The sequence below is a fragment of the Sus scrofa genome, chromosome 9 (genome assembly GCF_000003025.6).
Source record: "Sus scrofa isolate TJ Tabasco breed Duroc chromosome 9, Sscrofa11.1, whole genome shotgun sequence".
Lineage (NCBI taxonomy): Eukaryota > Metazoa > Chordata > Mammalia > Artiodactyla > Suidae > Sus > Sus scrofa.
In genome coordinates, this window is record NC_010451.4 from 119,695,479 (window position 1) to 119,721,972 (window position 26,494).

A 26,494-nucleotide genomic window follows, 5' to 3' on the forward strand; every position below is an offset into this window, starting at 1 on the left:
TAAGCTTCACCAGCTACTGAGCTGGAAAATAAGTATGATGCAACAAGGAAAAACAATACTAGGTATAAAAGAAAAAGGCTTACACACACACACACACACACACACACACACACACACACACACACACACGAATTAATGCTCTCAAAAGAACTGTAGTGATTCCACTTTAACCAGTCAACCCCAGTAAAGGGCCCAGCAGACAAATACAACAGCCTCTGACCACTGGGGCCTCAATGGAGAAGGCTCACTTCTGTAGGGAAAGTTGATGTCACCTAGGTCAGATTACATTGTGTTTTCTCAGAGGAGCTAATTCCAGGTCATGTAGAACTCATCAGTTTCTTGCCTGTCCTTGCCCAAAGAAGGACAAGATGCTGGGACAGAGAACTTTTGAACTTGGAGGAGGAGACCTGGGTTCATGTCCCAGATCTACCATGGTGGTAGGTCATAAGCTTTCTGAGCCTCGGGCCCTTTATCAGTAAAATGGAATGCACAGTATCTTTCCCACAGACTTGAGGTGATTGTTGTGAGATACAAAAGTAGAGCTGTCATTTGAGCCCTGCAAAATGTTATAGAGTCATGGAAGGTAACTATCCCGCACTGCAACCGAAAACGTTGTATGATAGTTTTTAGGTTTGGGGGCAGGTACAGAGTGGCTTACAGACCAACCCATGTGCCCACTTCCAGATGTACATTAAAATGAGCTTGAAGTGGGCTCATCCTAATGTTTGACAACTTTTGCATAAAGTAATTTCCAGACTGTGTAAGCAACGTGCTGTACACCTGCAGGCCTTTGAAGGGAGAATACGGCGTGACCTAGAAAGTGGGAGAGACGTGCTCAGTACTTCACATGAACAGAGATTGTTTCAAATGCATTGTTCATCATTTTGGAGGTTTGGCTTTTGTAGGACAAAGGGGAGGCAGGGATGGAAGCAGCAAGGAGAGGGAGAAAACAGGAAGTGGAACAACCCAGGAAACACTCATGATGTCTTCAGGGTATAATTTGGCAGGCTGGATGCCTCATGGATCCCTCCAACACAGCATGCTCAAAGCCAAATTCAGCATCATCCCATCCCTGACCTGCTTGTCCCCTTATGCTTCCCTGTGTCAGACAGTGGCCACACCAGCCACCCATTGCTCAATCAATCCTGGGCATTGCCCTAGATTCCCCGTTAATTCAAGTCCAGCAATAGTGCTTCCTCTTCAGACATAAATTAAGGGTTTGGGATTAATATACACACACTACTATGTTTACAACAGATAACCAACAAGGACATACTGCAGAGCAGAGGGAATGCTACTCAATATTTTGTAATAACCCATAAGGAAAAAGAATCTGTAAAGGAATATAATATACAAATATATATATACACCATATATACACACCATACACACACACACACCCCACTATACACATAGGATATATATACACACACAGTATTATATATAGTATATATACAGTGTATATGTATGTATAGTATACATAGTATATATAAAACTATGTGCATATATGTGTTTGTATATATGTATGTATATATATATAAAGCTGATAACTGCATCACTTCACTGTACACCTGAAATCAACACATCATTGTAAATTGACTCTAATTTAATTGTTTTAAAATGTCCTCTTCAGGCCTATGATCACTATCCTAAGTTGGGGCCCTCATCCCACTGGCCCAGATTAACACAAGTGCCTCTTAAAATTCCCGTTTTCTCCCTTGAATCTGTTCCCCATCCCTAAAAGCAAATCCAACCCTGCCACTTCCCCTGGGCCCTGCCTTCCTCTCTGAGCTCATGTCTGGCCTTCCTTTCATGTACATCCAAGACCCTTTGCTCCAGCTCTCCTTGCTTTGCCTGTGCTGTCCCCCTCACCTCTTGGCACCCACTTCTCCTAGGTAACTCCTTCTCATCCTAGAGGTATCCAGACCACAGGCTGCATTCACGGTCACCCTCCAGGACTTGCTATTTATACCCCCTTTGACATGACCAGAGTATTTAGCACATGGAATGGTAAGAACTGATTCACTGACCTATTTCAAGGCCATGAACACCTGTGAAGCAGAGCTCAGATCTTAGTTTACCTCTGTGTGTTCAGCACCTACACCATGACGGGCATAGGAGGTGCTCCAGAACTATTTGCTGACTTGAGTAGCATGGCACCAAAATGAACCCGGTTTACTTGGTCAGAAGTCAAAAGAGGTCTAGTCTTCTGTACCCCCGGCCAGAGGCCATTCCTCGTGCTCCCCAGTCCAGCAACTTGGAACATGACTAGAGCTCTGCTACAAGTCAGGCCTCTACCAGGAGCCACTAAATTTACTCCGAAGTTGACCCAACTATGTTGTTGCCCCCAAATAAACCTGGCTCCCTGTACTCCCCAATGTAGCTCATCTTCAGAGGTGGCTATTCAGGACCTCAGACCCAGCAAGTGCCGTGACAATAGTCCCAAGACCATCACTTCAACCTCTTGATGGGCACACGGCATACGTGGTTTGCAACTAAATCAAAGAACATGTCTAACTCAGGTTTTGACATGTGCAACTCAGGTTTTGACATGTGCCCTGTGTATCCTAAAGCATAAAGGAATCAAATTGTTCCCTTTCCCTCCAAGTTTTATCCCACTCTTCCAATGGCCTTGTGGGGAGATGGCACACCTGTGTTATCAGTCTAGTTGGTGGGCTTTGTGAGAGCTATATTCTTGATTTTTTTTTTCTCATGCAAGTGACATTCTGTATGGCCAAGATCACCAGAAGCCAGGCCTTGTTCTCTATATTTTGTTTTGTTTTGTTTTGTTTTTTCTTTTTTTTACTTGCTTTTTTTTATTACTCAAATGAATTTATCACATCTGTAGGTGTATAATGATCAAAACAGTCTGATTTCACAGGATTTCCATCCCACAGCCCAGGCACATCCCCCCACCCCCAAACTGTCTCCTCTGGAAGCCATAAGTTTTTCAATGTCTGTGAGTCAGCATTTGTTCTGCAAAGAAGTTCAGTCTGTCCTTTTTTCAGATTCCACATGTCAGTGAAAGCATTTGATGTTGGTGTCTCATTGTATGGCTGACTTCACTTAGCATGATAGTTTCTAAATCCATCCATGTTGCTAAAAATCAGGACTTTTTCTCTATATATTGTTACATAAAACACAATCAGGAGTTCCTGTCATGGCTCAGTGGTTGATGAATCCAACTAGGAACCATGAGGTTGTGGGTTCTATCCCTGGCCTCGATCAGTGGGTTACAGATCCAACGTTGCCATGAGGTGTAGGTCGCAGACGCGGCTCAGATCTGGCGTTGCTGTGGCTCTGGCTTAGGCCGACGGCTACAGCTCCAATTGGACCCCTATCCTGGGAAGCTCCATATATCGCGGGTATGGCCCTAGAAAATACAGGGGAAAAAAATCACTCAGGTACCTTGGGTTTTTTAAGTGTGATTTCACCTTTCTTATGGACCTGAATTCTCCACAAGGGTCAGGAGGCTGTGCAATGTGTTAGACTGCAGAAATGGCCACAAGGCTTTATCTCCCCTTATTCAAGCACTTTTCAATGTTACTTTTCACCTCCTCCCATCAAAGTCTATTTCCCACCAGAGTCTATTTCTCCTTCTGTTGAACCAGGCTGGCCTTGGGATTCACTCTACACAACAGAATGCAGTGGGAGTGAGAGTATGCCAGTGTTGAACCTATGCCTCCAGAGACCTTTTGTTGCTTCTAGATTTGCTCTCTTGGTGCCCCAATACTTCTTTGCAAACAAGCCCAGTCTAGCCTGCTGACCAACCTGAGACGCACGACTAGATAACTATTGCAATTGTCCACTGCTGCAAAACAAACCACCTCAGACTCAGTGGCTTAAAAGGATAACTGCCATTTATTTTCCTTACAAATCAGCACTTGGAGTAGGGCCTGGCCCTGCCAGCTCATCTCTGCTCCACATGGCATCAGCTGGGTAGCTCCAAAGCTGAAGGTGACCTGACACCCAGGAGCTAGAGTCATGCAAGGCTTGCTGGCTCACACATCTATTGGCTGATACTGGCTGTCAGTTGGAACCTTAGCTGGGACTGGGGACTGGATGACACCACGGCCTCTCCAAGTGGCTGCTCTACCACCTCACAGCATTGTAGGAGACATCCAAGAGCAAAGTCATGAAGGGAAGAAAGTGGAAGCTGTCATTTTATCAAAGCTTTTGCTTGGAAATTGGCCCAGCTCTACTTCTGACATATTCTATTGGTTGAAGGGGTTACGAAGGCCAGCCTAGATTCAAGGGAAACAAACACAGATAAGAAAACTGCCATGTCCTGTTATAAAAGAAATATATGAGATATAATAGAATGCGGTCATCTTTGGAAAAGACAACCTGCCACACCCTCATTACTCTGGTCAACAGTCAATCAACTGCCAGATGCACAAGGGAACCTCTCCTAAACCAGTCAACCAGACACACATGAAAACACGCGCGCACACACACACACACACACCGACCAACTGGTGAGCTGACTACAAATATACGAATAAGCTCAACTAAGATTAGCTGACCCTCTCTTGCACAGCAAAGGAAACCATAAACAAAACAAAAAGACAACCCACAGAATGGGAAAAAATCTTTGCAAATAAAGCAACAGACAAGGGATTCATCTCTAAAATACACAAACATCTCATACGGCTAGCTTCATACCAAAAAAACTAAAAAACCCAATTAAAAAATTGTCAGAAGATCCAAACAGACATTTCTCCAAAGAAGACAAACAGATGGCCAAAAAGTACATGAAAAGATGCTCAACACCATTAATTACTAGAGAAATACAAATCAAAATTAGATTGCAGTATTACCTCGCACCAGTCAGAATGACCATCATCAAAAATCTACAAGCAATTAATGCTAGCAAGGGTGAAAAGGGAAACCTCTTACACTGTTGATGGGAATGTAAACTGGTGCAACTGTTCTCTATGGAGAACAGTATGACATCTTAAAAAACTAAATATAGAACTACCATTCCTGGGCATATACTCAGACAAAACTATAATTCAAAAGGATACAGGGAATTCCTGTCATGACTCAGTGGCAACGAACCTGGCTAGTGTCCAAGAGGATGTGGGTTCAATCCCTGGCCTCGCTCAGTGGGTTGGGGATCCGACATTGGCGTGAGCTCTGGTATAGGTTGCAGATGCAGCTTGGATCTCATGTTGCTGTGGCTGTGCTAAGGCTACAGCTCCAATTCAACCCCTAGCCTGGGAATTTCCATATGCCGCAGGTGTGGCCCTAAAAAGACAAAAAAAAAAAAAAAAGCTACATACACCAGAATATTCCTTACAGCATTACATAAATAGCCAAGACATGGAAATAACCTAATGTCCATCAACAGAGGAATAGATAAAGAAGATGTGGTGTATATATATGCAATGGAATATTAGTCATAAAAAGTATAAAATAATGCCATTTGCAGCAACATGGATGGACCTAGAGATTCTCATACTTAGTGAAGTTAAACAGAGAAAGACAAATATCATATGACATCACTTATATGTGGAATCTCATAAAAGTGATACAAAAGAACTTATCTATAAGACAGAAACAGACTCAAAGTTCTTGAAACCAAACTTAGGGCAACTAAAAGGGAAACGTGGTGGGGGAGGGGAGAGGGACAAATTAGAACACTGGGATTGACAGAGACACATACTACTACATATAAAATAGATAACAAGGTTCTACTGTATAGAACAGGGAATTCTCTTCAATACTGTGTAATAACCTATATGGGGAAAGAATCTGAAAAGGAATGGATATATGTGTATGTATAACTGATTTACTTTGCTGCACACCTGAAACTAACACAACTTTCTAAGCAACTATACTCCAATAAAATTGAAAAAAACAAAAAGATTATCGGACCTTGACCCAAATCAGCGGAACTACCCAGCTGGCCTGTCAACTGATACTGGCTATACGGGCTTTCAAGCAACAATAGATGACAATTATTTTAAGTAATTAAGTTTTAGGGTGATTTGTTACACAGAAGTAATCCTGGCTCCACCACCTATTAGCAGGTTAACCACTGTGAGCCTCAGTTTCCTTGCTTCTAAGTATAGTCATAATAATACCTATGGCACAGGATTGTAAATTATTAGGATTCAATGACATAATGGGTCTTCCGTGCCTAGCAAAGCGCTGGCACTGAGTTCCTAAATGATGGTTCTCTTTGCTTCCTCACAGTTTCAAAGCTGTAATGAAGGTCATGTTCTCCTCATTCCTTGAGTTGCATCATCCAAGGTCACAGAATCTTGACTGTATGTCAATCTCGGTTCTGCTTTGCAGAAGGTGACTTTCACAATGAACTCTCCCTACTAATCAATTAAACTAGTGAGAATTTTCAAAATCACTCAACTATTCCAGCAGAAAGCAGAAAGGGCAGGACAAGAGTTGAACTGTATGGTCCTCCTAATGAAAATTTCAAGGAGTCTTGGTTGATAAACACCGCAAAAATCCATTCTAAACAAAAATATCAGCTTTTCACTGTGGCTTGGATATTAGCCAGCAATGAAGGAGAGATTGACCTGATTTAGGGTTGGTTGCACAATATGAAAAGTGATTTTTTTCTGCCTTTCCCTAGACTTGGAGCTAATAGTTTTGTTTGTGTCCCTGATCAACAGAAGAGAACATTGTGCTTGTCCCCCTTCAAGTCTGTAAGTGCACAAATGGAACCTTGCTTAGAGTTTACTCCACAGGCACTTTGGAGCTGCTGCTGTTGACGTCAGTTTCACTGAAGCAGGGGTCCAGAATAAAAGCATCACCTGCTGTTACTTTGGCCTAAGCTCCTGAGAAGATGAGGGGATGTGAGATATTTTCAAGAAAATGCAAAAGGAAAAGATAGTAGTTTGACTATACTTTGCCCCAATAATAACAACACAAACTCCTATTTGCAGGGAATTTTCATTTGGCAGAGGTCTTTGGCCCCATATCCTTTTAACCTATGTGACAAAGAGTAAGTGTTGATATTTCCTTCTACAGACAAAGACAGCTCTGATTTGACTACTGGTTTAGTGGTTGCCAAACTTTTAATGAGCTCCCAAAATAAGGAGTTTGTCAGAAATTCAGATTATTGGATTCTATCCCAGATATATGAACTTCCAAAGTGTGGGGTGGGGCACAGAATTCTGTGTTTTGGGCAATAACCTAGATGGCCCATGGATAACACTGCCCCAGTCTGATACTTTCCCAAGCACGCAAAATCAAAGGATGATTTTTAGACACATGCATACAAATAAATCCTATTTTTGTGTGTGTGGCTTGTTACTCGTGAGAATTTGGAAATTTCATGGGTCACATCCTGCCCTCTTAAAATGAAACTATTACCTTTTAGCAAAAGCCTCACAGAGCACATTTAATGCATTACGTTGGTGCTCGATCTGACTGCCAGCAGCACACTATTTAGATTTGGAATGCAGATTTTTTTTCCAACAGATTTGTCTTCATAATATGTCTGACTTCCAATAACATTAAAACTAGATTGCTTTTTCTTAGGCTCACACCAGGGCAGGGAAGAAGTAGGAAGAGCCATTCCTTAAGTGTGTTAGATGACAGAAAGGACAAATGATCAACTCTAAGAGCTGAAATGAACTATAGTGATTATCTGGTTCAGCTTACCATTGACTGAGATGGAGAAACAAAGAAATAGAGGTGTTAAAGGTCACAGACAAGCCAGCCTTGATCAAAATGGTGCCAAACCATCATCCTACAGCCCAATTGGCATTTGAAAACTTTGTGAGGGCAGGCTTAAGTTCTTCCTCTCAAGATTGGTCAACAGTTCACCATATTCAGCCATCCTCTCATGGGGCTAATTACACAAATGAGAAGATTGCAGCCACATAGTATTACTATTACTTTAGGACAGTGTGTTCTGCTTCTACAAATTACTATTATTGAATATATTGTTTCACAAACTGAAGGTGTCTACCCCTCTGAAAAGCCACCTTAAAATAAAATTAAGCTGAAAAAAAAAAAGGAAAAGCCACCTTACTATCTGAAGATATAGCCAAAAAATTATTCTTCTTGTCTCTTCATAATAGATACTCTGTATCTGACAGGTGAATCCTTGAGTGAAGACAGGGGAAGGGCCATGTTGATGATCTAGACTTAAATGTAAACATGGAAGCATGTTAGGGGAAATTCTAGGTAGGAAACATGGAAAATGCATAATATCAAGTTAACATCAAGTTAAATTAGATCAACCTGAGGAAAAAAGGTTTCAACGTCCTCAGCAATTATCAGAAAAGGGTCTAGATAGTATCAAGCAAGCATATGTTTACTGCCATTTCCTCAGCATCTTGACCTAGAGAAGCAAAATGGATCAGTGGATCAAGGGCCATTCTACTCAAAGAGGTCCTCACCACTCTGCAGATTAATGCACATATTCACATTTTGAAGTACCAAAAGCTTTTGCCTTGATCCAGTGGCCAAGACCTCTTAAAATCCCTCCTGTAACCCATCCTAGAAAAACTTACCAAGTACAAAAACTCTTCATTTGCCATCAACAAAAGTCACGCGCAGAGGTTAACTAGAATGTTTTCCAAAAGGGAACCCTCCTACACTGTTGGTGGGAATGTAAATTGGTGCAGTCGCTATGGAGAACAGTATGGCGGCTCCTTAAAATCGAAATATAATAGAGTTGCCATATGATCCAGCAATCCCACTCCTGGACAAATATTCAAGCAAAATTGTAATTCAAAAAGATACATGCATTTGGAGTGGATAAGCAATGAGATATTGCTGTATAGCACAGGGAACTACATCCGATCACTTGTGATGGAACATGATGGAGGATATTAGAAAAAGAATTTTATATATATATATATATAACTGGGTCACTCTGCTGTACAGCAGAAATTGACGGAACATTTTAAATAAACTGTAATAAAAAAAATGCTAGAGTTCCCATCGTGGCCCAGTGGTTAACAAATCTGACTAGGAACCATGAGGTTACAGGTTCGATCCCTGGCCTCACTCAATGGGTAAAGGATCTGGTGTTGCCATGAGCTGTGGTGTAGGTCGCAGATGCGGCTCAGATCCTGTGTTGCTGTGGCTCTGGTGTAGCCCGGCGGCTACAGCTCTGATTGGACCCCTAGCCTGGGAACCTCTATATACCCTGGGAGCGGCCCTAGAATAGGCAAAAAGACCAAAAAAAAAAAAAATGTTTAATGATACATGTAGCCCAATGTTCATAGCAGCACTATTTACAAGAGCCAAGACATGGAAACAACCTAAATGTCTTTGGACAGATGAATGGATAAAGATGTATATACAATGGGATACTTAGTCATCAAGAAGAATGAAATAAAGCCATTTGCAGCAACATGGATGGACCCAGAGATTATCACACTAAGAAAAGCAAGTCAGAAAAAGTACCATATGATATCACTTATATGTGGAATCTTAAATACGACACAAATGAACTCATCTATGAGACAGAAACAGACTCGCAGACATAGAGAAGAGACTTGAGGTTGCCAAAGGGGTGGGGCAAAGAAGGACTGAGAGTTTGAGATTAGTAGATGCAAACTATTATATATAGAATGGCAGAATGGTTAAACAACTAGGTCCTTCTGTATAGCACAGAAATACACTCAATATCCTGTGATTAACCACAATGGAAAAGAACATGACAAAAGAATTTGTGTGTGTGTGTGTGTGTGTGTGTGTGTGTGTGTCTGAGTCACTTTGCTATATAGCAGTGATTAACGCAACATTGTAAATCAACTATACTTCAATGAAACTTTTTAAAATGCTCTCCAGTCCCTCTTTCCCATCATGGGAATACAGAAAATCTACATTCCCCAGCTTCTTTTGTAGTTAGGCTGAGGCCATGTGACCAGATTCTGAGCAAAGAATATGGGAATAAATGATATTCTCCACTTCTGAGCTGGATATAAAGCATCTTACATTATCATCCCTATATCACATCTTCACCCATCAACTAGGGAAACTGAAGATCCAGCGGAGGACACCAAAAAGGCCATAGCACACATGGGGGCCACAGGATAAAATGGGTCTAGGTCACCACATCTATCCTAGAGGAAAGTCCTTGAGGAGAGCCGCCTGGTTTCCAGTTGGCTGCGGTGCAAGACATGAGTAAACCTCTGTTGATATACGCCAGTGAGGTTTGGGGTTTCTTGGTTACAGCACATAGTCTATTCTAATTAACATGGGTCACGGCTTCGTGACTAAAGGATTGTGTCTCTAACAGGCATATCTATAAACCAATATAAAACAAAATAATCAGAAGATGAAATAACGTGTGGGATTTTTTTTTTCTCTCTTCTGGAGAAAAGAGATTCAGTAAAGTAAACACTGAAAAATCAGAGCAAACTGAAAGTCATGCCTTTCAGTTTAAGCACTTTCTTTGGCATACTTTTGTCTCTTTTATATCTGAAATTGAATGAATTATTTATTTCTCTGACTATATAATCGAATCCCATCAATAGAAAATCTGAGCTCCTCTGTTAGAGCTTGGTCTTTTTTTTACTACTTCTCTTTGTCGGAAGTCTTCATCTTCCTATCAGACTTTGGTGCTTCTACAAGAAAAAAATTCTAAACGTAATAATAATGTGTTTACTGAGCCCTCACTACGTATCAAGACACTGCCAGCAGTCTCGCACCCCCCGCCCCCCGCTGTGAGATGGGTACCAATTTACATGTGAGAAAATTAAGGCAGAGAAAGTTCTCCATATATCCTAGGGCCACCCAGGCCATAAATTATTTAGGCTGAACCAGGATCTGTTCACTCTCACTTGAGAATCTGCTCCCTTAACCACCTCAGCTTATTGTCTTCTTCGATGCAGTTTTGTGTGCTCATTTTCCCTGGCTTGTCTGTGAGTATCTCATAGTAACGATTTTCCTAGAGACAGAATTCCAAATTGGCCTTGAAGCCAGTTACTTTAATTATGCTCTGGTCACCTTCTTAAATAGACCTCTGAATTGGCCCTTATTTTATTACTCAAAGCTCTGCATATTTATGAATACAACCCAGCTTCTTTCGACTTATGAATTCTTCAAACTTTTCCAACTGTTTTTGAGAGGCTAGGGCTCCTCACACTCCTTAATGGGATATTTCCTTTCCATTACAAATTTCAAGGCTGCTTACCCTTTAAATATTCAATATTTTAGTATTATAAGAGCAAGAGGGTTATTTGATATCCTAATTATCTGGGGCCTCGTTTTAAATGCCTTTGTAGCAAAGGGTGATACCAGCAATAGCATTCATCCTACTGCTAGGTTTACAGAGCATCCAGACTGTCTGTCTGATGTAAGATCCAGGGTCGAGCTCAGAGGACTATGAAGACCTAGTCTCTTCACCTTCCAGAGTGTCATACACTGCCCCTCAATCCCCACCACCTCCAAATACACACATACACACACCTGCTGGTAGAATGAGGTCACGACAAATATTGGGGAAAGTATTAAAGAGAAAACAGAGAGGGGCAGAGTGAGACACAATCCCCCAGGCCCCTTTGTTACTGGGAGTTCTGTGGATGGACAATATTCCAAGATCCATGAATAGTGGTAGGTATATTTGTGTGCTTCTGTATATAATATTAAAATGGGACTTAAGGCTAAAATCTTGAAACACAGATATCACTTTGCCATGATGCAGACTCTCAAAGAAGTAAGCAAAAATTAATCAACCCTTAACCCCCTCATTCACAGCAAAGGCGTAAGATTGCAAGATGTGTGTGTATATAATAAAACTAAATATGGATTGATAGATATACGATAGATAGATAGATAGATAGATAGATAGATAGATAGATAGATAGGCAGACAGACAGACAGACGGATAGACAGACAGACAGATAGACAGACAGATAGACAGACAGACAGACAGATAGATAGATAGATATAGATACACACACACACAGAGGAAAAGGCCTTTGCTAAGAGTTGTCTATATACTGAGCCCCCCCAACAAAAATGTACATAAGGGATGAAGGGGTTCAGCCCCCACCTCACACTTAAGCTAATTCAAAAGGACTCTTCAGAAAGCCTAATATGTTCTTCTTGTGCACACACCCAACAACCACCTGTAGAATCAAAGGTGAGATGTGGGCTTACCAGCTGGTTTGAGGACAGTGTGAAATAGAATCCAATGTGCTGGGGTCAAGTCCCGGGGCTGCCAGAATGGAGATGCCTGTGAGCTGTGGGAACCAAGAATAGAGATCCTGAGTGGTGAGGGAGGGACGGCAACATCTCCAGTGAGCCTAAAAATTGTCCCTAAGAGCAAGCGTTGGGTTTCAACACCTGCCAAGCCCAAGAGTACCAGCACAGGATACCTGGAGGGACCATCAAGAGGGAAGTTCTCTGAGGTCTGATTGCCCCTTCTTCACCATGTGCTCTCAGGAGGAGTCAGCGCTGGAGTGGCATTAAGCTATTTTACCTATGGAGAGACATCTGAGAAGGAAACTGTGTGAAGGCTCCCAAGTCAGCGTGGCTAGGTGATGACGCCCAGGTGTTCGGTCACACACTAGCCCGGAGGCTGCCGTGAAGGTGTTTTGTGGCAACAATTAAAATCAGCCAATTTAAGTAAAGGATGGTACCCTCAGTAATGAGGGGGCCTCATCTGGTCAGTAAAGCCTTAAGAGCAAAAACCAGAGAGTAAAGCCTTAAGAGAAGATGGAATTCTACTCCAAGACTGTAGCGTAGAAACCCTGCATGTGTTTCCAAGCTGCCTGCCTGCCCCACAAATTCCAGACTTGCCAGCCCCCATAACTGCCTGAACCGATTTTAACATATATATATATATATATATATATATATATATATATATATATATATAATATCCTATTGATTCTATTTCTCTGGAGAATCCTAATGCAAGGGGGAACTATTAATAATAAGTATCTGAGACCAGCCTGAGTACTAGGATATACCATCTCCGTAGTCAGAACCCAAGAGTTAGCAGAATAGGGAAGGAGGATTGGAAGTGCCCAGTGAGGAAAGAGAAGTCAAGAATATTCCATTTCCCTGACTGTGGCTTCCTGCCTGGAATAAGCCTGAACTGGGAGAAAGGGAAAAACATGTTTTTAACAAAATTAGTTTATCTAGAATGTGGGGCTAGGTATATAAATACACATCCTAAGATGATGATGTGTGACTTGAAGTGATGGAAGAACTATTTGCATTGCTCTGATTTGGACAGAAGAGTCATCAGGCCTGCCTGTATTTCTTTGGGATGACAGAGGGGGAAATAGTCCCACAGAGTAGACTTAGAAAGGCAGTGGGGATGGAAAATAGTATGAACGTTCCTTAAAATACTAAAGATAGAGTTGCCATATGATCCAGCAATCCTACTCCTGGACACAGATCCAGAGAAAACTGTAATTCAAAAAGATACTCGTACCCCAATGGTCATAGCAGCACTATTCATGATATCCAAGACATGGAAGCAACCTAAATGTCCACTGACAGAGGAGTGGATAAAGAAGATGTAGTTCATTTATACAGTGGAATATGACTGAGCCATAAAAAAGAATGAGATAATGCCATTTGCAGCAACATGGGGCCCTGATGGGTTCCATGAAGTGGGACTGACTCAATCATAGTTCAGTTCCTTGGACACCACACTCACTTCTACTTCTGCCCACATCTCAGTTAATATGATTAGCCCACCAGGGCATATGGTAACGATAAAAGCTGTTTAACACATTCCATACTTTACATATTCAGTACATATTCACTGAGCATCTACTCTGCCTGGTATTGTTGGACAGAAGTACAAATATAGAGCCTCTGACTCAAGAAACTTACAATCACAGATTAGTAGATGCAAACTATTACATTTAGAATGGATAAACAATAAGGTGCCTGCTATATAGCACAAGGAACTATATCCAATGTCCTGGGAGAGACCGTGAGAGAAAATAATATTTAAAAAAGAATGTATATGTATGTAGGTCTGAGTCACTTTGCTGTACAGCAGAAGTTGACACAAAATTGTAAATCAATGATACTTTAATAAAAAAATTTTAAAGACAAAATCACACATAAACTTTGATGTAGATAGGTCAAGACACAGAGAGATATAAGATATATACCTTCTTGTATTCAATCTTAATCCTCATGTATCTATGCTTAATCAGCATATGTTTTAAATTCTGAGAGTTCTGAATTTGATTTACCTGTTTTTCCAAACTTACTCCTTTGAGTTTTGTACCCAGCTATAAAAATCAGAGCAAAGATGAGTTTTGTGGCTTGTATGAGAGGCCTAATATAAAAGACCACCATTTAACTGGAGACCTAGAATGAGGGCCAAACCCTTTTATTGTGTCCAGAGACACATACACCCATGTACAATGATTCTTTTTAGATTTTTCAGGTTGCATTTATGTAATCTACTCTTTTTTAATGCTGAAAGAGGGCCTAAAGACTAAAATAAATTGCTCCTCCTAAGATATGGGGGTAGCTCTAAAATTATCCTTTTGAAAAGCAGAGGGCCAGATGGCCAATCTATATGATTCTTTGAAAACACTTAATTCCATAGGAGAGAGCTCATGAAATGGCTTCAGATTTTCTTTCAGGAATTGAGAGTTAAGATGAAGCCGAGTGGTTAACATTTTTAAGCTCAAGATCCCTACTTTAATGAAGAGAAGTGAAGCAGGGACTAAAACTTCATTTGAGGCACAAGGTTCAGATGTTCTTCGATAGCAGAAGCACCAGAAGCAGACAGGGAGGTCCCCAAGGGCTGATAAGAGACCGGAATGAGACCTTGTGTGGCTACAGTGGGCAGAAGGGCCATTGTCACAGTGCGGGAAAGGCTCTTAGCACTTGTTGACTATTTCATGAAACCATGAGCTGCTGACACACTCAGCTCCCATCCTGCCTACCCCTCGCCATTTCCATGAAGCTGTGATTTAGTTCTCGTTTTAGCCAAAGCCAGCTTCCTTGTCACTTGAGCCTTGCTCTGCACCAGCATGTATTTCCAGAACTAAATCAGAGACCATCCAAAGAAACCTATGGCTTCTTAAAAGAACCAGGAGTGGGTATGCTATTGTTTTCTCCAAAACCAAATGCATTTCTTTGCTCCCTGGCTGGCAGTAGGTTAGTTTCCACAAAAACAAGCAAATTTCCCTGAAGGAATTTTTGCTTGTTCCCTGGGACGGCTCACTACACCTGTGCCACAGAAACCAAATTACCCTTAACAAGCTCAATGCCACTAGCAGCTTCCCTTCCCCCTCTCCTCCATCACCAAATCTCACGAGAGTTGCCCAGCCTTGCTAAAGCCTTACATCCCTTGGAATTCAGTAAATTCACCTCTTCCCCTCAAGGATACACATGGTTTCTGCTTCACAGAGTATCCTTGGCACATCACTGGCCTGTGCCTGTTTTGCACCACTAGAATCTCCTGAACTTTATCAGAGATGATACAGATGTAATTAAACCCGAATTCTAGTCTCTCCTCATGACAACTCAGCGGACAATTAATGATGATAAAAGAGCCTGCCAGCTGCTGCCTGACATACCAATGTGAGCTTCCAACTCCGATGAAGATGGAGGGTGAAGGGTAGGTCCCTCTGGCTCCATTTCAATCTGTCTTTTATCTCACACTAGCTAAAAAGTAACACTCACTTTGGGAAAATTTAGATTCCTCCCTCTCTCTTCTTAAAAGCACCAATAGACAATCGGGGGGAAATGCAATGTCCATGAAATAAACAAGAATGCTTCCAGGAAGAATAATTTAAGCTTTATCACCCGGAATAGTAGGTTCAAGCCTAAAGCCAGAGAAGCAGGCTGGGCTCTTAATCACTGACCCTTTTGGAGCAGATTGTCCACTGCCGCTTTGCCATGGGAACATACCAGTTGGTAGGGAGGGACCTTCATAAGGGGGACACTTCATGGATTTTGCCATAATAATGCTGTACCACTCAAAACTAACTATGGTCACATTCGTCCTTTTCTCTCCCAAATTTCGTGTTTTAGCCATGACTGCAGCCTGGTGCAATAAGATGCTTGGAGGGAGACCAAGGCTTGAAGGAGACATGGGCTGTGGAGAGAGATGACTAGAGAGAAAATCATCAAAACAAGAATGATGAGAGGGAATAAGAGAAGCCTGTTCAACACACACTTCAAAACTGTGCTGAGGCTCCGTAGCAACAGAGGGGCACTGCTGGCTTCCAGTGTTGCTTTCAGTTTAACGGTTTGGTGTTTGGGGGGCTTGAGAATCCATTTACACAATTCCCAGAAGAAAAAAAATGCAAATGACTCATAAACATATGAAATAAATGTTTTACATCACTTGTAATCAAAGAAATGCAAATATAACACAACAAGATAGCATTTCCACCTATCAAATTAACAGAGATTAAAAGGAAACCTAAGACTCAACAGGGGTGGCGAGATGGCCCATCTCCCACTGTTGGAGTGTTAATTGGTACAACCTTTCTCCTGGGCAATTTTGCAATATGTAGCAAATTCTTAAAGTATGCATACTCCCAGGCCCAATAACTCCCCTTCCAGGATCTACTCTAAAGAAATAAGCAGCCATCCAAACACAGATGAGCACAAATATTTCACTGGAATGTTATTTATAAGAAGAAAAAGCACAAAAATGAAAGATTAGTTTATTATAAATTACATAATGTAAACATTAAATATATAATACATAAATATAAAAAGAGATTATAATATTCCTTCACTAATATGCAACAAATTTACGTATTTTAAAGACTATTGCTATAATATGAAGCACAAAAGCAATAGTGTATATACATGATCCTAATTTTCTTTCTTTCTCTCTCTTTTTTTTTTTTTGTCTTTTAAGGGCCACACCCATGGCATATGGAGGTTCCCAGGCTAGGGGTCCAATTGGAGCTACAGCTGCAGGCCTACACCACAGCCACAGCAATGCAGGATCTGAGCTGTGTCTGTGACCTACACCACAGCTCACGGCAATGCCGGATCCTTAATCCACTGAGGAAGGCCAACCCACAACCTCATGGTTACTAGTCGGATTCATTTCTGCTGCACCACAACTGGAATGCCCCAATTTTCTTAATATATAAGAGAGAGGAAGAAACAAAATACATCAAAATATTAACAAACATTATTTCTATGTCGGTGATTTCAGTGGATGCTTATTTTTAATATTCTTCTGTGTTTTCAAAATTCTCTACAATGAACATATGGTAATCAGAAAATATAAGCAGTATTTTAAAATAAGTAAATAAAGGATTACAAGTGTATTAGTCAGGATGAGCTTGATAACAAACAAGCCCCAAATCTCAGTCACGTAAAGTAATAAAGTTTGCAAATCCTCTAGGAACTCATCCCCACACTGCTTTACTCAGAAACAAAAACTAACAGAGTCTCCATTATCTGGAGCATCACTGGAGACCATGAGGAGTATGTAGCAAATTGCACACTAGGTCTTGCTGACTCTCAACCAGGGGTGATGCATGTCATTTCCACTTACATTTCAGTGGCTGACATCAGTCACATGACCAGTCTTTCACAGGGTAGATCAGGAGGCTCAATCCTACAATGTGCCTAGAGGGAAGAAAACCCAGAAATATTTATAAACAGAACTAGTATATACTACCAAAAAATATGTTCACTTTTTCTTAAGAACTGATTAGAGGTCAAACAGAAAGTCTTTCTTCTGTGCTTCATTAGCAGTCAAGATATATTATGCAACATTTGCATGACCCTAAACAACCTGGTTCCACTTCTCTGTTCAGGTTTTATAGCCTAAGCTATTCAAGAGATGCCACCATTGCAGGCAAGAGGTTATTTAAAAAGAAAAAAGGCTGTGAACATACCAGCACTACCCTAAAGAAGCATTTCTTCTCTCCAGGGTCTCTGGAGTAGCCAGAGGAATGTCAGCATTTCTCAGCCAGCATTCTGAACATAGAACAATCAAAATAAGTAATATTGAGGAGTTCCCACCATGGGTCAATGGGTTAAGAATACAAGTGCTGCAGCTCAGGTTGCTGCAGAGGTGCAGGTTCAGTGCCCAGCCCAGTGCAGAGCATTAAAGGATCTGGTATTGCTGCAGCTGCAGCTCAGATCACACCTGCAGCTCTGATTCAGTCCCTGGCCTGGAAACTTCTATATGCCGCAGGTACTTTAAAAAAAAAAAAAAAAAAGCAATATTGGAATGTCTCCTACTTTTCTCAGTGTGTTCGAGAATAGGACCCAGGTATATAGTCAAGGCCCTTAACCTAACTCCTAGGAACATTTCTCTAGTCAGTATAATCTGCTTTCTTTTTAAATCTGTCTTTTGCATACAAAAAATTAGAACACACATATTCCAAAATATAACTATTAATGCTAAAGAAAATACCATCATAATCCCTTGCACAAACAGCTCATCACACTCACTCTTTTAAGTACCAATTTAAATGTTTTTTGTACTAATAAAAAGTTAATATAACTGTATGAATGACAAAAATGGAAGGCAGCACTGTCTGGACATTAAATCGATTCACATTTTCCCTTGTACAATAAAATATAACTTGACCCATGTTAAAAATAAAAGTTAATTACATGGAATGGTGGTTTGTAGCTTGCACTGATGGACCTATCTAAGGGATGCAGGTAATTGTAGAAAGTCCTAACCCACCTAGAACCCTCAGGGTTATCATAGAATCTTTTTCATCACCTACTGTATCTAATTGGTTTTCAAATCGTGTAGATTTTAAACTTCCTAAATACCCATTGCATCTGAGTATTTCTCTTCTGAATTATTATATTCGGGGCTTCACCATCTTTCACCTAGGCTATTGCAATCAACCACTGATTTATCTTCTTCCTTCAGATACCCCTACCTATACCACCTTCCACACTGCTTCTCTTAAAACCCCTCAGTGGCTTTCTACTACCTGGAAGATAAAGTCCAAACTCCTTAGCAGAGCATGGAAAGGTCCTCCCCTTATGGCTCTAGGCTACCCCCCATGTCTGATGTGGCCTTTTCCAAAGTATGTTCAATGGAACAGGAATTCCACAGTTATGCAGGGGGACCAGGGGCTCCATGGTCAAATAAATTGGGAAAAGACAAGTTCAACCTGTTTCTTTTCTTTAGGGACTGTCAGAGGGGAGAACTCGAGCATGACTCTAAATGAATCTCATGGCTCAAGTACTTAGTTCTCTTTTCTTGACCTATGCTCGTGCTCTGGGTGACCTCACTCAGTCTCCTAGCTTTAAATACTGTGTACATGCCAACCAAGCTGTTTGCGTCTCCAGTTCACACTTCTCTGAGCACCAGATTGCCTGCTCGCAATCTCCAGGGAGATATTTAAGAGACATCTGAAATTTAATATTCCCTTAACCTCCTCCCTCAGACTTTCCCAACTCAGTTCATGGCAGCTTCGTTCTTCCAGTTACTCAGGCCAAACATCTTTTTTTTAGGATTTTAAAAATCGAAGTATAGTTGATTTACAACGTTGTGTTAGTTTCAGGTGTACAGCAAAGTGATTCAGATACATATATTCTTTTTCAGATTCTTTCCTGTTACAGTTTATTACAAGATATTGAATATAACTCCCTGTGCTACACTGTAGGTCCCTGTTAGTTATCTATTTTATATATACTTAATTTAAACCTCCCCACCATCACCCCCTTTCCCCTTTGTAACCATAAATTTGTTTTCTACGTCTGTGAATCTATTGATTTTTTGTAAAGAAGTTTATTTGTAGCATTTGTTTAGATGTAACATATAAATGATACAGTATTTATGTTCTTCTGTCTGACTTACTTCAAACTGTATGATAATCTCTAGGCCCATCCATGTTGTTGCAAACGGCATTATTTCAGCATTTTTATGGCTGAGTGATATTCCATTGCATATGTGTATCACATCTTCTTTATTCACTCATCTGTTGATGGACATTTAAGTTCCTTTCATGTCTTGGCTATTGTAAATAATGCTATGAACATTGAGAGAATGTATCTCTTCCAATTAGAGTTTTCTCACCCAGCCAAAAATCCTAATGTCATTCTTGATTCCCCTCTTTCTCTCACACTTCCTATTTAGCCCGTCAGCAAATTCCATCAGCTCTACATTCAAAACGTTCCCAGAGTTCCCTGGTGGCTCAGTGGGTTTCTCCAAAGAAGACAGACAGATGGCCAAAAACCACATGAAAAAATGCTCAACATAACTAATTATTAGAGACATGCAAATCAAAACTACAATGAGGTATCACCTTACATCAGTTAGAATGGCCATCATCAAAAAGTCTACAAACAATAAATTCTGGGAGGGTGTGGAGAAAAGGGAACCCTGTTGGTGGGAATGTAAATTGGTGCAAACACTATGGAGAACAGTATGGGAGTCCCTTAAAAAACTAAATACAGAACTACCATATGATCCAGCAATCCCACTGCTGGGCATCTATCTGGAGAAAACAATAATTCAAAAAAAAAAAAAACGCACCCCACTGTTCATAGCACTGTTTACAATAACCAAGACATGGAAGCAACCTAAATGTCCATTGACAGAGGACTGGATAAAGATGTGGTACATAAATACAATGGGATTTTATTCAGCCAAAAAAAGACTGAAATAATGCCATTTGCAGCAACATGGATGGACCTAGATATTATCATACTGAGTGAACTAAGTCAGACAGAGAAAGACTAGATGATATTACTTATATGTGGAATCTAACAAAAAATGATACAAAGGAACTTATTTATAAAAAGAGAATCAAGCTCACAGATTTCAAAATCAAACTTACGGTTACCAAAGGGGAAACCATAGTGGGGAGGAATAAATTCTCAGGATGGTATTAACATTTACACACGACTGTATATAAAATAGCTAACAAGGACCTACTGTAAAGCACAGGAACATCTACTCGATATTCTGTAATAACCTAATTGGGAAAAAAGAATGGACATATGTATAAATGATTCACTTCGCTATATACCTGAAGGTAATACAAATCTGCAAGTCACCTACACTCTAGTAAAATTTAAAAAAAAAAAAAAAAAAAAGATCATGTAAGGAGAAAAAATATTTACCCACAATCTGACCCCTTGTCCTAATTGCAGTCCTCTACCCTGATCCAGGCCTCTATCATCCTTTGCCTGAATTATTTAAAGAACCTCCTAACTGGTGTCTCTGCTTCTGCCTTTCCCCGATGGTGTCCATTCTCAATTCAACACCCTGGTTGACTGCTTCATTTACTTTCACAGATCACAGCATCGGGGAGTTCCCGCTGGGGCTCTGCGGTAACAAACCTGCCTAGAATCCATAAGAAGGCCGGTTTGATCCCTGGCCCCATTCAGTGGGTTAAGGATCTGGCATTGCCATGAGCTGTGGTGCAGGCCACAGATGTGGCTCAGATCCAGCATGGCTGTGGCTGTGGCGTAGGCCAGTAGCTGCAGCTCCAATTTGACCCCTAGCCTAGAAACGTTCACATGCTATGGGTGCAGCCCTAAATATAAATAAATAAATAAATAAATAAATAAAACAGATTTCCTCAAAAGCCTGCCATGGCATTCCCTTTCCTTAGAATGGAAGGCAGACTCTTCCTACAACCCAAGCCCTAACGGTTGCTCCTCTGTGACCTCTCTACCCACTTCTCCCACCTTCTCTCCAGCCATCCCTGAGCTGCTACTCTTCATCCTCAGCAAGCTGGACCATCGCATAGACACATACAGGCTCTCTGAGCACTGCTATGTGTGGCACGTCAGTCTGTCACGTCTGTCAGCGGACGAGGTCTTGCTGGACACTCCATCTACGTGTTGTTCCTAGTCATGCTGCCGCCGCACTGAGCTGCAGCTAAAGTCAGCCACGTGGTTCTACTCATGCTCAGAGTGGGAATAGGACGGGAAGATGCCAATGAGGTTCTGGCTGCCCCCCATCCTATACACCCCTTCCTGACACCTCCAATCATGTTCTAATTATAGCACCTCCCACAATCACGAACACCACACAGAAGAAACATCTACCGCAGGGTCAGGCATGGAGCCAACCGTTGGTCTAAAACGAAGTCCTAATCCTCCTTGGCTGTGCCACTACCCCCGTAACACTTAAAATTCCTTGGATTTATAGAACTACACAGAGTCAGCTTGCCATTCTCCTTATTCATGTATAAGTCATAAGCTTCCTGAATCATGGACCGTGTTTTGAAAGGCTTCTGTGCATTTACTAGGTACCTTGCAGGATGGCTGGCACACAGTGACTATTCAATAAACTTTGGCTGAATTGAAAGTAATTGTGCAAAGGCGGTCAGTCAGAGGGGGTGGCCAGTTGAGAACTGACTTCATTAAAACTGTTCAATGGCACCTATAAGCCTCACACCTGAGCTGGACTCTGGTTCCAAAATGGAAGGCTGAGCCCAGAGGAAATTAGGATTCCCAGACTTCCAACAGAGGGCAGCACATTTATGACATCACGACATAATCGGACACCTAATCACTGGTCTGTGATGGCAGAAAAGGTGCCCGAGCCCAATAGACAGAAAGAAACCTGCAAAGAAGGCATTTATGGCTCTAAACAATTTTTCTTTATTCCTCATCTGGGTCCTGAGGCCTGTGATTTGGCTCCATTTTTTTATTTGTGGTTGTTTGTTTCAGATAATAAAACCGTTCTTTTAAAATAACGGAGACTATATTGAACCTAAAAATAAATGTCAAAAGACCCAAGTCCCTGAGTGGGAGCCATGACTGCAAAAGGACCAGCCAACTTCAAAACAGCTATGAAGAGACCCAGGCCCAGGCAAGAGAAGTCAGTGGATCTGGAGTCAGTGGGACAAACGGAAAGAGACAAAATGTTAAAATACAGAAAATGAACACACATGCAACAACAGTAGACATACCATTCTATGACCATTACTCTTACTGGATCATTATGGAGCATCGTCTCTTTGCTATATTGTTAGGACATTTCACAAAATGGAGAAAATGAGCAGAGAAAGAGCTACTTGCGAATTTCCAAGAGAAATAACACTAGGGTCCGATTTTGCCATGAGCTGTAATAAGTCCTAGTAAATAAGCAAATAAGAAGTAAGCCAAGCCAATGTGGCTTTTTTTCTTTTTCTTTCTCTTTTTTTTCTTTTTAGGGCTGCACCTGTGGCATATGGAAGTTCCCAGGCTAGGGGTCAAATCGGAGCAGCAGCTACCAGCCTATGCCACAGCCACCACACCAGATCCAAGCTGCATCTGTGACCTACACCGCAGCTTGCAACAATGCTGGATCCTTAACCCACTGAGTGAGGGTAGGGATCGAACCTGCACCCTTACAGAGACAATGTCAGGTTCTTAAGCCACTGAACCACCATGGGAACTCCCATGATGTGGCTTTATGTCAATACCATGTTTGTTTTTTCTCTGATGCATTCAGAGAAAAAAAATGAAAAATCCACTCAGTAAATTCCAAGCAATCATAACCATAGCTCTGCAGCAATTTCAAAACAGCTTCTTCCACAAGAGCTGGGCCTAGACAATTCACAAACCCAACCTGTGTTTATTTCTCAAGAAGCTCTGTGTAAAGTCCACTGTCTTAGAAAGTACAGCATCCATGTACATACATTTTCCTCTTCTTCAGTGAATGTTCCAATATTTACGATGCTTAAAGGATACATTCCAACCGTAATTATTTGATCAATTATTTTTAAGGGCGTAATAGATTTTCTCATCATTCATGTAGTCAATAAGCATTTATTGAACCTCTACCATATACAGACACTCTACCAAGTGATACTAGCAAAAGCATTCGTTTTTGTCCTCAAAAAGTTTAGAGTCTGGTAGAAAAGTTCACAACAGTCCCATGATTCATAAACACAGAGGACTGGCACTGAACCCAGCCTGGTGGGCAAGGGCTGGCTGGGCTCTGGAAAAAAAACTGAGGATGGGTAGTAGAAGAGGGATCCTCAGCCAGGTGGGTTTGCTAGGATGTGTGGAGAAAATAAAAGACACCTTGTCACCTGCATATCAGTAGCAAAAATAGAAATTAATATTAGTCAAGAGCTTACTCTAGGCCAGGCATGGAGCTAGTACTTTGAATATCAGATCTTGAGGAGACGTTGTTAATACAAACGAAGTAACAGGATATCAACCTAGGGTCATGGTAAGAAGAATAATGGCCCCCAAAGATGTCCACGATCTTAACCCTGGAACTTGTGGATATTTTACATTGGCACAAAATGGTTATGTGGCCAAGGGAGCCTAATATATGGCTGCAGAATATCTTGGACTATCTGGGTGGGCCCAGCGTCATTTCATGGGTCCTTTAAAGGGGAAGAGAGAGGCAGAAGAGGAAGTCAGATGACTTGATGTAGGAGGGACTCCATCAGCCATCGCTGGCTTGGAAGATGGAGGCATTGGGGTGGGGGTAGGGGGGCAAAGCCAAGCAGCCTGGGCAGCCTCTAGAAGCTGAGAACAACCCCCCAGCCCCCAGCCAGCAAGGAAATGGGGACCTCGGTCCTACAGCCACCTGGAATTCAATTCTGTCCACAGTCTGAATAAGCCTAGAAGCAGATCATCTCTCAGAGCCGGTCCCCCCACTCTGATCTCAGCCAAGCAGGCTAAGACAGCAGCCAAGCCCGCTGGACTTCTGACCTACATATCTGTGAGACAGCAAATCGGTGTTGTTTTAAGCCACTAAATCGGCGCCAGTGTATTGTGACAGCAATAGAAAACTGATAGAATGGCATTCTCTAAGTGACGAAGTAAAGCACATAGGAAAACTATTCCTACGGCACCCCATGCCAAGAGCTTCTCAAATACCGTGCCTCATAAACACGCAAAGTTGATATTATTCTCCCCATTTCATAGATGATCAAACTGAAGCACAGCGGTTTTTCAATAATGAAAGTCACAGCTAATAAGCAATAGGATTGAGATTTGAGCCCAAGTCAGGCAGATACAACCATTCCTCTTTGTCCTGCTCTGCCTTGCTGCTCACAGGTAATTATTCCTTACATGTGTACAGGCTGGGCCAGAAGCACCTCTATGTGCATTATCTTAATTAAACCCTGCCCCAGCCTGTAAAGCAGGCAGGGCAGAAATTATTTATTCCTTTTTCCAGATGAGGACACTCAATCTCCAAAGAAATTGTGAGCTACCCGGGGCCTGGGGTAAGCACACAGGCCCTCCAACCCCAGTCTCCGGCCCTGCTCCATCACCTCAGTGGTGCAGATTCCAGAAATGACTCCCCTTCATGTGAATTGAGTCCAGTTTGCTTCCAACAGACAGCCTGTTCTCACAAAGCAGTGGAAGAGGGCCGCTGTTAGAAGAAAAAAGGCTACTGGGGCCCTGGATGGGAAATCAATGCTTGAAGTGAAATTGAAACCTGTAGCTACACTGTGAGCGCTGTAGAAGGGTCTTTGCTTCACTTAGGATGATAATTAATAATAATTGCTGGAAGAAGACTTTGCTACAGAGTGTCACATCTTCAGGGTCCTCCACAGCTGTGCTGGGGACCAGCAGTGATGCTCCAAGTGTCTCATTTTTACTCAATTATCTCATGTATGAGCTCCTAGAGTCATTTTGTACCCTGCACTTAAAAAAAAAAATCTCAGTTTTGAGTCGGATCCAAAGAAATCTGCCTGATCTGCAGCAGAACCCATGTTACCTAAAGGTCTTTCTGGAATGCCGCTGTGGTCCAGGCAGGGTGCTAACCACCAGCAACACTGGTCCTAGCGTTCATGGGGCTCATACTCTGTTGGGAAGACCAACGGCTAACAAGTTAGCAAATGAGTAAGAGAACAGTATTTAAAAGATTCAGCAAAGGCAATAAAAAGGACCTGAGGAGTTCCCACCATGGTGCAGCAGAAACGAGTCCATCTAGGAGCCATGAGGCTGCAGGTTCCATCCCTGGCCTTGATCAGTGGGTTAAGGATCCGGCATTGCCGAGAGCTGTGGTGTAGGTCACAGATGCTGCTCAGATCCCGCGTTGCTGTGGCTCTGGCATAGGCCAGCAGCAACTGCTCCGATTGGACCCCTAGCCTGCGAACTTCCATATGCCGCAGGTGCAGCCCTAAAAAGAAAAAAAAAAAGAAGAAGGACCTGAGATGGATGGGAAGTGCCTATTTTAAGGGCACAGAGGGGCAGAGGTTCTGACCACGGAGATGAAAAGCCTGAAGTAACAGGACATCCTGGGCCTGATTTAAGAGTGCTTCCTTCCTTAGCTGGTCATCTCTGGGAGCCATGCCCTGTGAGGGGCAGGGGTCTAAAACAATAGAGAGATCCTTGATGTTAGAGCCTGGTGCTGCAGGAGATGGGGGAGAGAAGGCGTAAGTGATCCAGTTCTTAGAAAATATACCCGATCTGCTTCTCACCCCTTCCTGTGTGAAGCTGGGCTGCTTACTTAACCTCTCTGGGCCTTAGTTTCTTCACAGGATGGTGTCCATGCGCATAAAACACTGGGTAGTGCTCAGCACATAGTCAGTGCTCAAGAAATACACACAGTGCCTGGTCCATAGTTACTGCGTGGTAAAAATTAGCTGTCTTGATGAGGTATCTGCCCTAAAAAGTAAGAAAAGAGAACTACTTCCCTGCTCACTGGGTCCACAGG

General features: G+C 41.9%; 1 long non-coding RNA gene across 1 annotated transcript in view; it reads right to left on the reverse strand.

Annotated features, from left to right (window-relative positions):
- Positions 3,861–26,494, reverse strand: part of LOC110255515 — a 28,837-nt gene continuing 6,203 nt past the window's right edge. Inside the window, exons 2-5 of the long non-coding RNA XR_002335938.1 lie at positions 17,447–17,520; positions 12,094–12,176; positions 8,001–8,120; positions 3,861–4,244 (exon numbers count right to left, since the gene is read on the reverse strand). This is a non-coding gene — a long non-coding RNA (uncharacterized LOC110255515). The remainder of the gene's footprint in view (positions 4,245–8,000; positions 8,121–12,093; positions 12,177–17,446; positions 17,521–26,494) is intronic.